Here is an 11,688-nt window from a genome sequence, read left to right on the forward strand (position 1 = left end):
TATTCCTACGGCTACAACCATATAAGCAAATGTCCCTAAAGCAAGCTAAGAAGGATAATAAATTATCACCAAAGTATTATGGTCCGTACAAGGTGTTGCAAAAGATTGGTACTATGGCATACAAATTGGAGCTTCCTGCAGCTTCTCGATTGCACCCAGTTTTCCATGTTTCATGTTTAAAGAAGGTTATAGGCGACAAGCTCCCAGTTCAAACAATATTGCCAGAACTTGACGAGGAAGGAAAAATTATATTGGAACCGGAAGCAGTCACAGAAACAAGAACTCGACAGCTACGAAATCGATCAATTTCAGAGTATCTTATCAAGTGGAAGAACTTATCCGCTGAAGATTCCACATGGGAGGATGAGAATTTTATGCAGAAGTATCCAGAACTACTCAAGCGTTGAGGACAACACTTTTTTGAAGGAGAGGGGCATGTTGGGTCCCTATAATACTAGTGATTACCCCATTACTATTGTAGTTATACCCCTTATTTATATTGTTGTGCCCCTATTACCCCCATATTGTTATTTTTGTGCCCCATAGAATCCCTCTATTGTTATTTTTGTGGCTTTATATTATTATTGTTAGGTCGGCTGGATTATATTGTGACTCCTTAGACTCCTATATATAGAAAGGAGGTTTTGTCATTTGTATCATCCAAGAATTGTTCATTTATGTAATGTAAAGGAGGTTGCCCCCTCGAAGAGGCTGAATTCTAAGGCGTGGATCTCTCTTTTCTATCTTTTTGTGAGCTGGTTTCATAACATAACCAAAATCATTAACACCATATCCAATAAAGGTACATTTCTTTGATTTTGCCTCAAGCTTTGTTCTATTTTCTTTATAAATGTGGACAAAGGTTTCACAACCAAAAGTCTTTAAAAAAGAGTAGTTTACCTTTTTAGTTGTCTAGGCCTCCTCTGGAATACCACCATCCAAGGAACTTGAAGGCCCTCTGTTTATTAGATAAACATCAGTATCTACAGCATCTGCCCAAAATTGTAAAGGCAATCCTACATGCAATCTCATGCACCTTGCATGCTCCATGATTGTCCTATTCATCCTTTCTGACACACCATTTTCTTGTGGTGTTCCTGAAACTGTCTTCTCTCTACAAATTCCATTCTCTGAACAGTACGTATCAAAATCTTTACTGCAATATTCACCTCCATTCTCTAATTTGAGACACTTCAACCTTTTTCTTGTCTCATTTTCAACCAAAGCATTCCATTTCTTGAAAGTATCAAATACATCAGATTTATTTTGAATACAATAAGTCAGGTTTTTCTAGTTGCATCATCAATAAAAGTAACATAATAACGAGAGCCACCAAGAGATGATACCTGAGCAGGTCCCCATACATTTGTATGCACAAGCTCTAATTTTTCGCTCTTCTTTTCTTTCCCAACTATGAGGAATCTGACTCTCTTCTGTTTTCCATAAACACAATTCTCACATAATTTTAAATCAACATGCTTCAAACCTGGCAACAAATTTCTTGAGTGAAGAATCTGCATCCCCTTCTCACTCATGTGCCCGAACTTATGATGCCACAATGCCATATCTTCTCTTGTAGAGGTTAAAGCATTAATAGAATTAGAAATACCATTGCATAAATACAATGTACCAACCTTTTCTCCTTTTTCTATTACCAGGGATCCTTTAGTGACCTTCCAGGTTTTATCTGTAAAAGTAGTCACACAACCTTCACCTCCCAATTGCCCTATTGAAATAATATTTTTCTTTAGATCTGGAACATGCCTTACCTCCTTCAATAGCCATTGATTTCCATTCTGTTGTTTTATGAAAACTGTACCCATTCTAATGATTTTATAGGGTTTATCATCACCCAATCGAACATGTCCAAAATCTCCTTGAACATAATCATGAAAATGTTTCCTATCGGGTGTGGCATGGAATGGGGCCCCTGAATCTAGAACCCAGGCATCAATAATATTTTCTAATGAAAGAATCAAAGCATCTTGTAACACATCACCTATTACATTCGCTTCATGATTATTTTCTTGCTGCGCGTCTCCTTCTTTTCCCTTCCGAGACTTGTAGTCTTTCTTTAGGTGTCCTTTCTTCCCGCATTTCTAGCACACTATCACCGATTTGGACTTGGATCTGCCTTTTCTTGACTTACTACGATATTGTGGGCTCTTTCCTCTTTCCATTTTTCTTCCCCTAGTCTCTGCAGTCAAATCGTTACCTGATGTCTCTGGAGCTTTTCCGTCGCATTTCCTTGCTAAGGATTGCACTAACAACATCATCAAACTTTAAAGTACTAGATCTAGAGACAATGTTACTAATGGCCATAACTAAACCATTCCAGCTTTCTGGCAATGAGCACAGAAATAACAGAGCCCTAACTTCATCATCAAAAGTTACCCCTATAGAACTTAACTAACTGGTAACTGTATTAAATTCATTTAAATGATCAGCAACAGATCCACCTTCTGACATCTTCATATCAAATAAACTATTCATAAGAAATACCTTATTTGAGGCTGAGGATTTTTCATATAGTTTGGCCAATGTCGACATTAATAATTGAAGCTGAAGTTCCCTCCTGATGGTTTCCCTTATTCAGAAGGTATTCCTGCCAGCTTGCCACCCAGCTATGTGTCTTTAGGGCACTTAGTTTCGGGCACGCCGAGTGCCTCATCACTCTACCATAACTTTGTTTGGGCATCAGGTGTCAGACCTACATCAGGTCTGTTCGTCATGAACACAACCTCCCAACTAGTTGTTACTTCAGTCCCGGTGCAACCCACCGTCCCGAACACTCTTGTATCATCAATCCCAGTTATGCATCAGTCGCAACCGACAATTTCAAAGATTTTCTCTGTCAATTCTTCTATCCCGTTAGTCAGTGGCCAGATTGTGCCACCACCTGGAGAGAGGAATCTGAATGTCTCTATGGTGTCAAGTGCCACTAATGTGAGCGGCTCACAAGCTCACATGCTTGGTATAAACCAGCCCTCTTCTGGTATTATTTACAACCCTGCTGACCCTACTGGATCAAGCAATGTCCAGTACCAATAGGTTCACAAACCTAGTGGTCTGTCTAGATCGAACAACGTTTAGTATCAATAGCCTTATGGGGCTCAGGACCAATACCAAAATCCTTACATTCCATACGGTTCCCAAGGATTGGTTAATCAACCTTACACCATCCCGTCTGAGCAGTACATCCAACCTGCCTACGACCAGATTTGGTTCGGTAATTTCCCGGGCACTATTCAAGTACCCTTGCAACAGCAAGGACAACTCTTGCAACAACAAGGGCAACCTTTGTTGTAGCAAGGACTCTCTGCACAACAGCAAGGGCAGATTATCCCACAGCAAGGTCACTTGCAACAACCACAAGGTCAGTCCTTCCAATAGTTGCAGCAAGCTGCGCAACAACAGATGCAATATGCTCTGCATACCTCTCAACCCATACCCTCATAGGGCCAACCTCTACAAACCCAGGGATAAATCTTGCAGTCGCAAGGCCAACAAAACCAACCTGGGTAGTAGCAACCCTTCTATACCTATCAATAAGGGAAAACCTTGTAGGCATAGGTTCAAGGCCAAGTCCTGCAGCAGCAGGTGCAGAATCCTCTTGTCCAAGGCCAACAAGTTCAAAATCCTGCTAGCCAAGGGCACTAGGTACAGAAACCCTACGTCCAAGGGCAACAAGCGTATCAACCTTATGCCCAAGGACTGCAGGTCCAGAACCCTCTTGTTCAGGGATAGTAGGCCCAACAACCCTATGTTCCAGGACAACAAGTCCCATACCCATATGTCCAAGGTCAACAGGTTCAACAGCCTTTGAACCCATACGTTTCATACCAGCAACCTGTGCATGGACATTTCAAGGTATTCTTGGTCCGAATCCTCCCTTTGGTCAAGGTAACCCGCAATGGGGGCAACCTCAGATGCCATATGGCTAAAATCCCCCACTGTGGGGTCAAAATCCTTACTAGCAGGGATGGGCTCCTCCTTATGGGCCCCCTTATTGACCTCCCATGCCTTTTAACACTCAATTACCTTTCTTGGCTACACTTGAGTTGCCGGATGTATCACGTCTCATGAATGATCCAATTCTTCATTCATCGTACTTACCTTCGGTGCCATCCAAGATACCAAGTGATTACCCCAAGTTCAATCGGAACGCTAAGGAATATCCTCAGGCCCACGTGATGACATATCACCTCTCGTGCTTGTCAAATTCATACATGGACGATTCCATTCGTCTTCGTATTTTCCAACGAACCCTTATGGGTGCTGGAGCAAAATGGTACATCGAGCTACCTCGAAGTACTTTTCATGACTTCAATTCATTAGCCATGGCCTTCCTCTCACATTTTCAACTATCGGTTCATTATGAAACGGGCACCTATCTGCTCACATCACTTGAGCAAGACACTGCGATGCACATCTCTAATAATATCCATGAATGGAGAAGTAGATGTCGATTGATAAAGTTTGAAATCACTAATCAGTTGTTCACCGAATGGTTTACCAAATCATTCGTAGCTCTAATTGCTCGTGATATAGCCATGGGTGGATGCGTCACTGAAGAGCAAGCCATCGCTTGTGCCCAATACTTGGACCTGGTCTACTCTCAGTCTGGCACCTTATATGAATTATTACCCAATGCTCCGCGGCCATCATCCGATCCTGCGACATTGAAGTCACCCGTTGTCCCTCCCGTTGATGGAGTTATTGGTTCAGTATCCCAGACCCCTGCCAAAACTTCTTCCAAACAGAAGTCGGTCTCAAATACTGCTCCCAACAGTTCATCTCAAAACCCTCCAGGCCCTAGTAAAACCTTAGAGGTCCACACTGTCCAGTCTACCATAGCGGACAAATCCTCAAAAGGAAAAAAGAAAGGAAAAGCCAAGGCTAAAGCCGATGCTCCAAAATAGGGTCCTCCTAAATTTTCTGTCGACGAATCATCAACGGAAACCTAAGTATCCTTGCCTCATTTGCGAGGAGGATCAGTATACTAAGGATTGTCCACGATGATCCAAAGTTAGTTGATTGCTCAAGGGGACCCCTACTATCCTCAAAGAGCCTTTTCCGTCTCAGCAGACTCAAATGGTAGACCAACCCCGATCTGCTTCCTCTAGATCTCAAGTGTTCATGATGAGCACGCCTATTAATCTGGCTACCCGATCGAAGGATTATCAAACTCCAGCTCCCATAACATGGAAAGAAAAAGAAGTTCCATCTTCTTCTTCTACCTCGAGTTTTGGCCCTCTGCAAATCAAGTGCCCTAACCCTGATTCCACTCCACGACCACCCTCTCGAGGTGTGCTAAGGAAATCCTCATACAATCCCAATGCACGAGCCGCTCAACATTACAATATTGTTGAATATTTGGCTCAGACGTCGTCGAACTATTATCAGGAGCTATCGCTTTGGGCATCAAAGAATTGGTTGTCAACCTAGATTCGCAGCTAGTTGTCCTTCAACTCAACGTGAAATATTATGTTAGGAACCCTCAAATATTATGAATGTATCTTCGTATCCATCTGTTGGAAAGACATTTTGATTATATCACATATCAATTTAGAGAGAGATACTTCGGCGAAAATCACATGGAAAATCATTTGTCGACGCGTTTCGAACCAACAAGTGTGGTTCATCATCAGGACAAGTTCCACACTTGTTGGTTCGAAACGCGTCGACAAATGATTTTCCATGTGATTTTCGCCGAAGTATCTCTCTCTAAATTGATATGGATCACAAAAGCCTGAACTCTATTATATCACATATCATCATATTCCTAGATGCATGAATACATTAACAGATGCATTATCTAATTACGTGTTGGATAGACGTTTGCAAAACATGTAAAAGATAAGACAAACCATTTGTACCATAATAGACAAGAAAATATAACATATACATATGTGAAAATGTTTGATACATCAAAACCCCAAAAAAATAATACGTATGTCTCCAATAACATCGGCGGCTCACAGGCCTCGTACATCCGTGACACATAGGCCTCAAAAAATATGTAAGTACTGGACCTAGGGACTACTCGTCATGGTGGTCATGATAGCACGAAACAGCTCGTACTATGCGACTCAACAATCAGTGGATCCGATCTAAGGCTCCCACTGTGTGCCTCTGGTACTTCCGAGGCATGTCTCCTTTCTGAGCATACTCAGAAATACCATGAGTCAACCCCTCGAGGTTCCTCGCAATCTCCTCCTCATTATCGTTCCCTTTTGATAAGGGGCGACAGTGTCAATAGGACGAGGATAGTGCCTGGCTATCGGGGACATCCCGGCTAGCTGCTCTGGTCCAACATCTACATACACAAGAGAAATGTTATAAGCATGCATATATTAAAAACAATTAAAAAACATCAAAATCAAAAATTTGGTTTGGTTTTTTACCTTCGTCATCGAAGTCCTCCCCATCTGGGAAAGGCATATCTGGGTCTCCATAGAAATTAGTGCCATTGTACAACCAGTCATCCACAATGATTTTTTGTCGTCGTAGCCATGAAAAGAATGTTGGTCGGTAGGGCATCTGTTGACCCCTAATGATCCTGGGCATCAAACGACTCCAGTGGGCCATCCGCAGATCACATGGCGCAAGAGGATCAACCTCAGTCAACTGATACTGGATCAATGGCACTCGTTCCAGGAAAAAGGTCACAAGTACTGATCTGAAGCCAAATTTCTTCAGATTTCCCACCTTCGCCTTGGACAACTGGCGCTTGATATTAATCTTCATGGCCTTTGCCCAGTTGAAGATCATGGGAGCTGGGCAGTATATAGCATAAAGGAAATTCGACTTATTAGTCTCATGTTCCGCCTAGGACCCTGCCACTCTGTTGATGGTCAACAGAATCATCCTCAGTGTCAAATCTCATACATTGGAAATCTCAATCTTCCCACTTTTGGATTTCAGGGCCTCAGGACAATGTGTGGCAAGCAGGGAAGATATGCTTGCCCCGACCAGATGTGATCCATACGAATTCACTCGCTCACCTTTGCGAGACAACCCAGTGATGAGGTAAATTTCTGACGTTGTCAGCTCCAACTCCTGGTCCCCAATGACAAAAATCTAATGATTAATGTCCCAAAGGCTTATCAAATACCGAAGTAATTCAGGCTAGGCCCGCATCCTTGGTGTAAGGAAAAATTTGAGGAGCCTGCAACCGCTCAAAGCCTCCAGGAAATTTGGATCATTCATTGCCTAGGTGTCCACATCTTCGTGTTCTCTTTCCTTCCAATCCACCATTTTCGGCGATTTCTCTCCTACAAAAGCCATTTATTTGAGTCAATCATCAATTTTTGTACATAAAAATCAAATGTTAACGGTCAGTTCTTGAGAGAATTTGTTTTTTTCCCTATCCACAGCACCGGGGCGCCTATTTTAGAAATAGTCGCATTGGTTAGCGTGGATGGCCATGCAAATAACCCTCGACTGGCACGATCTCGTGCTTGGAAATCACACCAACCGAGGGTGAAAAAATTTCTCAAAAACCTCCCTAAAAATCCAAAAAAAATGGTTAAAAGCATAAATAAATAGCATTAAAATGGACCTTAGGGCTTCTGCTGTTACCTAGAATTGACGGCTAGTCAATTGGCCTCCCGGATCTCCCGCAATTCGCTCCAGAAAAACTAGGGAAAAAGAGGGTAAAAGTCTTCACTGCAAAGGTAAAAAGGTCAATGGTAAAAATATATTTAATTTTACCCTATTTATTCATTTTTTCATGAAAATATCAAGTATTGTAACTATTTTTCACCTATTTTTCCTCAAGGACTCAATAATACACTTTGCCTTGCTTGTGCAGCGACAGGTGATGGATGTTTGACGATGGCGATGAGTCATATTTCAGCTCTTTTCTTGACTCGTTAAACTCATATGAAAAGATCACCGAGTATTTTTTCCTTTTTGACTCGTTAAAGAGAATAAAATGGGGGGTCCACTTTCATCTCTTTTGCGACCCTTTAAAAATGAAAATATGGCTGAGCCCTTGTTGTTTTGAACTCATTAACGGATGCGAAACATCGTGCGCCCAGTATAAGTTTACGCCTTTTCGGGCTGGGAGGCAATATTTATGAAAAAGGTACTCCTTAACTGAAATGGTCAAGTGGTTCTCTCAAGTATTGTTTTCTACCTTTTCGAGCTCGAGAGACACAAATGTACGAAAAGGGACCATTGTGGAGTTTTCTTTTATGTGGCTTTTTCAAACTCTCTAAACATGAAAAAGATATCGAGTTACACCTTTGTCAGAATCATTAAACTATTAAACGACATCAGATTCGTCACCATGACGAACATGAGATTCTCATTCCTAGGGCTCATTAAACTCACTAGGTTGGATTCGTCCAAAGGATGAACTGATAGTGCAAGCATATGCTATCCCCTTCAAGCTTGCGATAAAAAATAATTGGGGTACTCGCCAGAAATGTTGGTGGAAAATTTTGGAAATCTATCGAATCGTGTCGAAAGCTCACTCTTGAACATAACACTCTTTGCTTCCTGTCGGGTTGGGACATCCTCCTTTACATCGTTGACCTTCTTGGGTTTGGACCGTTCATTTTTTGCCTTCCATATGATCTCTATTATGTCACCATGACCACCGATCCCATGGATCCAAAAGCTGCCAAACTTCTAGTTGTGTCGCCGATATGTTAAAGAGTTGTCTTTCTATAGTTACACTTACCTCTGATTCTCCATATCATCAAAAATCATTTTGCATCCTCTCGTCTCGCGTTGATGATATGGGAGTCATTATGGCCCTCCTTCAACACAGTCACTTTCCGTCGACACTAGCTCATTATCCAGGAAGTTGATCGAGAGACTCCCTTGTAGTACCTTAGAGTTTGCATGCCTTAGAGGCAAGTTCTTCACACTCGACGACAAGTTCACATCATTGGCTTTCAATCGGGTGATTTCGTGGATGTTCGACTTCAGTTCATGTATTCAGATTCCATGAATTGTGCTGATAGTACCTTAAGGGCCATTGTCATTATTGGTGGTTTCTCTCACTCTTGTTAACAGTTTACATCATTGACTGGTAATCAAGCGACTTTTTAGCATGTTCAACGTCAACACATCTATTCACATGTTATAATTTATACTTTGATCGGGTCATGTTGGAGCGCAAGACCCTGGACTTAGATTACAAAAGCCCAGGTTGCGAAGTGGTGTGACATGGTTTATGATGATATGCATGTCTCTTTCAGGTCGCTGGCTGTGACCAGACCATGAGTTATCATATGTGATCCTTCTCATTATTGGATGGCTGCGACCATACCTTGGTTTCGTTATGATCCTCTTTGACAGATGGTTGCGCCCATACCTGGATCCATTTACATGATCATTCTCTGGATGGTTACATCCATGCCACGATTCATGTATCATTTGAAAGAGATCTCAGTTTATGTATATGTATCTGTACTTTCCTGCAGGTTTTCCAACGGAAGACCAGTTCCTTGCACTGGTTTATAAAGCATTTCACCCCAGTCCGGTTCGGCCTTCACGCTTTAGGGGGCATCTGTTACACAACATTTTGTCACTGTCCCTGTACTCCCCGTTCCTTGATCCTGGAGGACCTCTACAGTGAACCCCGCATGCTTTTCCTTCATGGAGAAACTCTCATTATGTCCCTCTTCATGAACAAATCATTTCCCTTTTGCACCACTTCCACTGAAACTTATATTTTGCCCAATTTACAAGACTTGCACTAATGGACTTTGTCTCCCCCGCACTGATGTGCAGATATTAGCACTATTCCCCCCACCGATCAGTGCAACTGAGCTATGTTTCAGTAGTGTCGGTCTTGTTATGGAAAGTTTTTGAAATTAGAGCTGAAGCTTTCATCTCTAGAAGCTCTATAACGGAAGTTTGGTAAATGGTTTGGCCGTATGGGGTTGAGGATGATAGTTTGGGATCCTTTCCCCTATAATGATGGAACTACCTCAAGAGATAAGTCCTCCCAGGAGAAGAGGATCCATCTCCCATCCATCTTTCCTATATAAACTTCCCTTCTTCCCAAGCACAAACTAGTGACATAGTTAGAGTGTTAGCTGAGTGTGAGTATACTATTTTGATTTGACAAGCAAGGTATTACTAGTTGTAGCCATCTAGTTGTGTGAGGGAGAAGTGTGTTGGTTTGGAGTGAAGCCTAAAGGGAAGAGTCTTTAAACTATTGTTGTTTGAAGCCATCATGAAGTGCTAGCAGAAGTGTGTGTGAACCTGGTCTTGTCAGAGGAAGATTGCGACGTCAAGACGAATGGTTGTAATCTCTCTTTGATATTAATATATGCAACTATCGATTGATTTCCTACATGTTTTGTAATATTACATATTCATGTCTTGATTCTTCTTGACTCATTAAGTAGGTTGGATTGCAATTTGTCTATTATTATGTTTGTGTGTTGTTGTTGTTTACTTATTTCAGGAGCTTGAAGAAGGAAGTGAGAGACTGCTGGAGCGAGCAAGCGAGGACATCATCAAGCAGGATAAGTGACTAAGAGGTAGGCCCTCTTGATTGATTATAATCTATGAAAATCTTCCATAGAATATACTTGTTGTGGATAGACCCATTATCGGGCTAGAGGAATTCGTTCGTGTCCGCACTTATAATTTTACTTCACCACAGTAGCCAAGAGGAATTTTCGAGCTAAGACGTTGTGAATAATAACTCTTATGTATTTTTGACATTTTGATAAGAATGAGAAGCATTCACTTGATCCAGCACTGATTTGACTCAGAGGGTTGAAGCTCTTGGGTTAGGGCCCAACCCTAGCAACATAGGTTCCTCTTTCTGTATATTTATGCTAAGATTACATTCATAGTTAGCTGCTGAAGTGATTTCAGTTTTGTTTAATCTGCAAGTATTTGGATGATTAATTAGTTTGCTTCCATTTGTGAATAGATAGATAGTGGTATAATAGTGAAAGTGAACACTTCAGAAAATCTTGTGGTAGTAGCCTCTATCTCATCTCCCTTATGGGATCATGGTTTGAGGGTTCAATTCTCACAGCCCAAAAACAGATTTATTTTTTGATCACTCCATAACTTAGGATTTCTTGTTGCATAGATCACAGTTTCTAAATTCCTTAGAAGTACTTGCAATTGTCATTTTGGTTTCTTGAGTTTGCTATTGTTTAGAAGCACTTTGATTCATAGACTTAGCCACTAGCTATTAATAACTTTGTTTTTCCTAAATTCAACTCATATTTTCCATATATCAATAAATTTGTGTGTAAATGAAGAAAAGAGTGTATGATTATTGTAGTAGTTTTTGATCTGCAAGGAGACATAATCTTGCCAGCCTCATCCAAGTCTTCTCCACCTACGTTGCCAAATTCCACCAAACCCTAATCTGAATTTCTATTTTTTAGCAAAGTGGACATTTTCCTTGAGGAAGTCCAACCATCTTGGAGACTTGGGCTGAGCCTTGGGTAGTGTGCACCTCCTTTGTTCCTTATTCCCCCATCAGACACCTTTCCCACATTTCATTCTACCTTTCCTACCCCACTATAAGCTTTCGACCTCTTTCCTGTAGTAAAACAAGGCATCTTGTAGTAGAACTAGGACATCATGTAGTACTACAGGAAACCCTATAGTAGCCTGTTTTAAGCCCGAATTGAGCAGAAATGGTCATATGAGCTTAGGTCAGGCCTCCACTTGGCCTCCATACCCTCAACACCA

The sequence above is a fragment of the Pinus tabuliformis genome, chromosome 5_1 (genome assembly GCF_031772625.1).
Source record: "Pinus tabuliformis cultivar Carrire ecotype Pingquan chromosome 5_1, CPIR1, whole genome shotgun sequence".
Classification (NCBI taxonomy): domain Eukaryota; kingdom Viridiplantae; phylum Streptophyta; class Pinopsida; order Pinales; family Pinaceae; genus Pinus; species Pinus tabuliformis.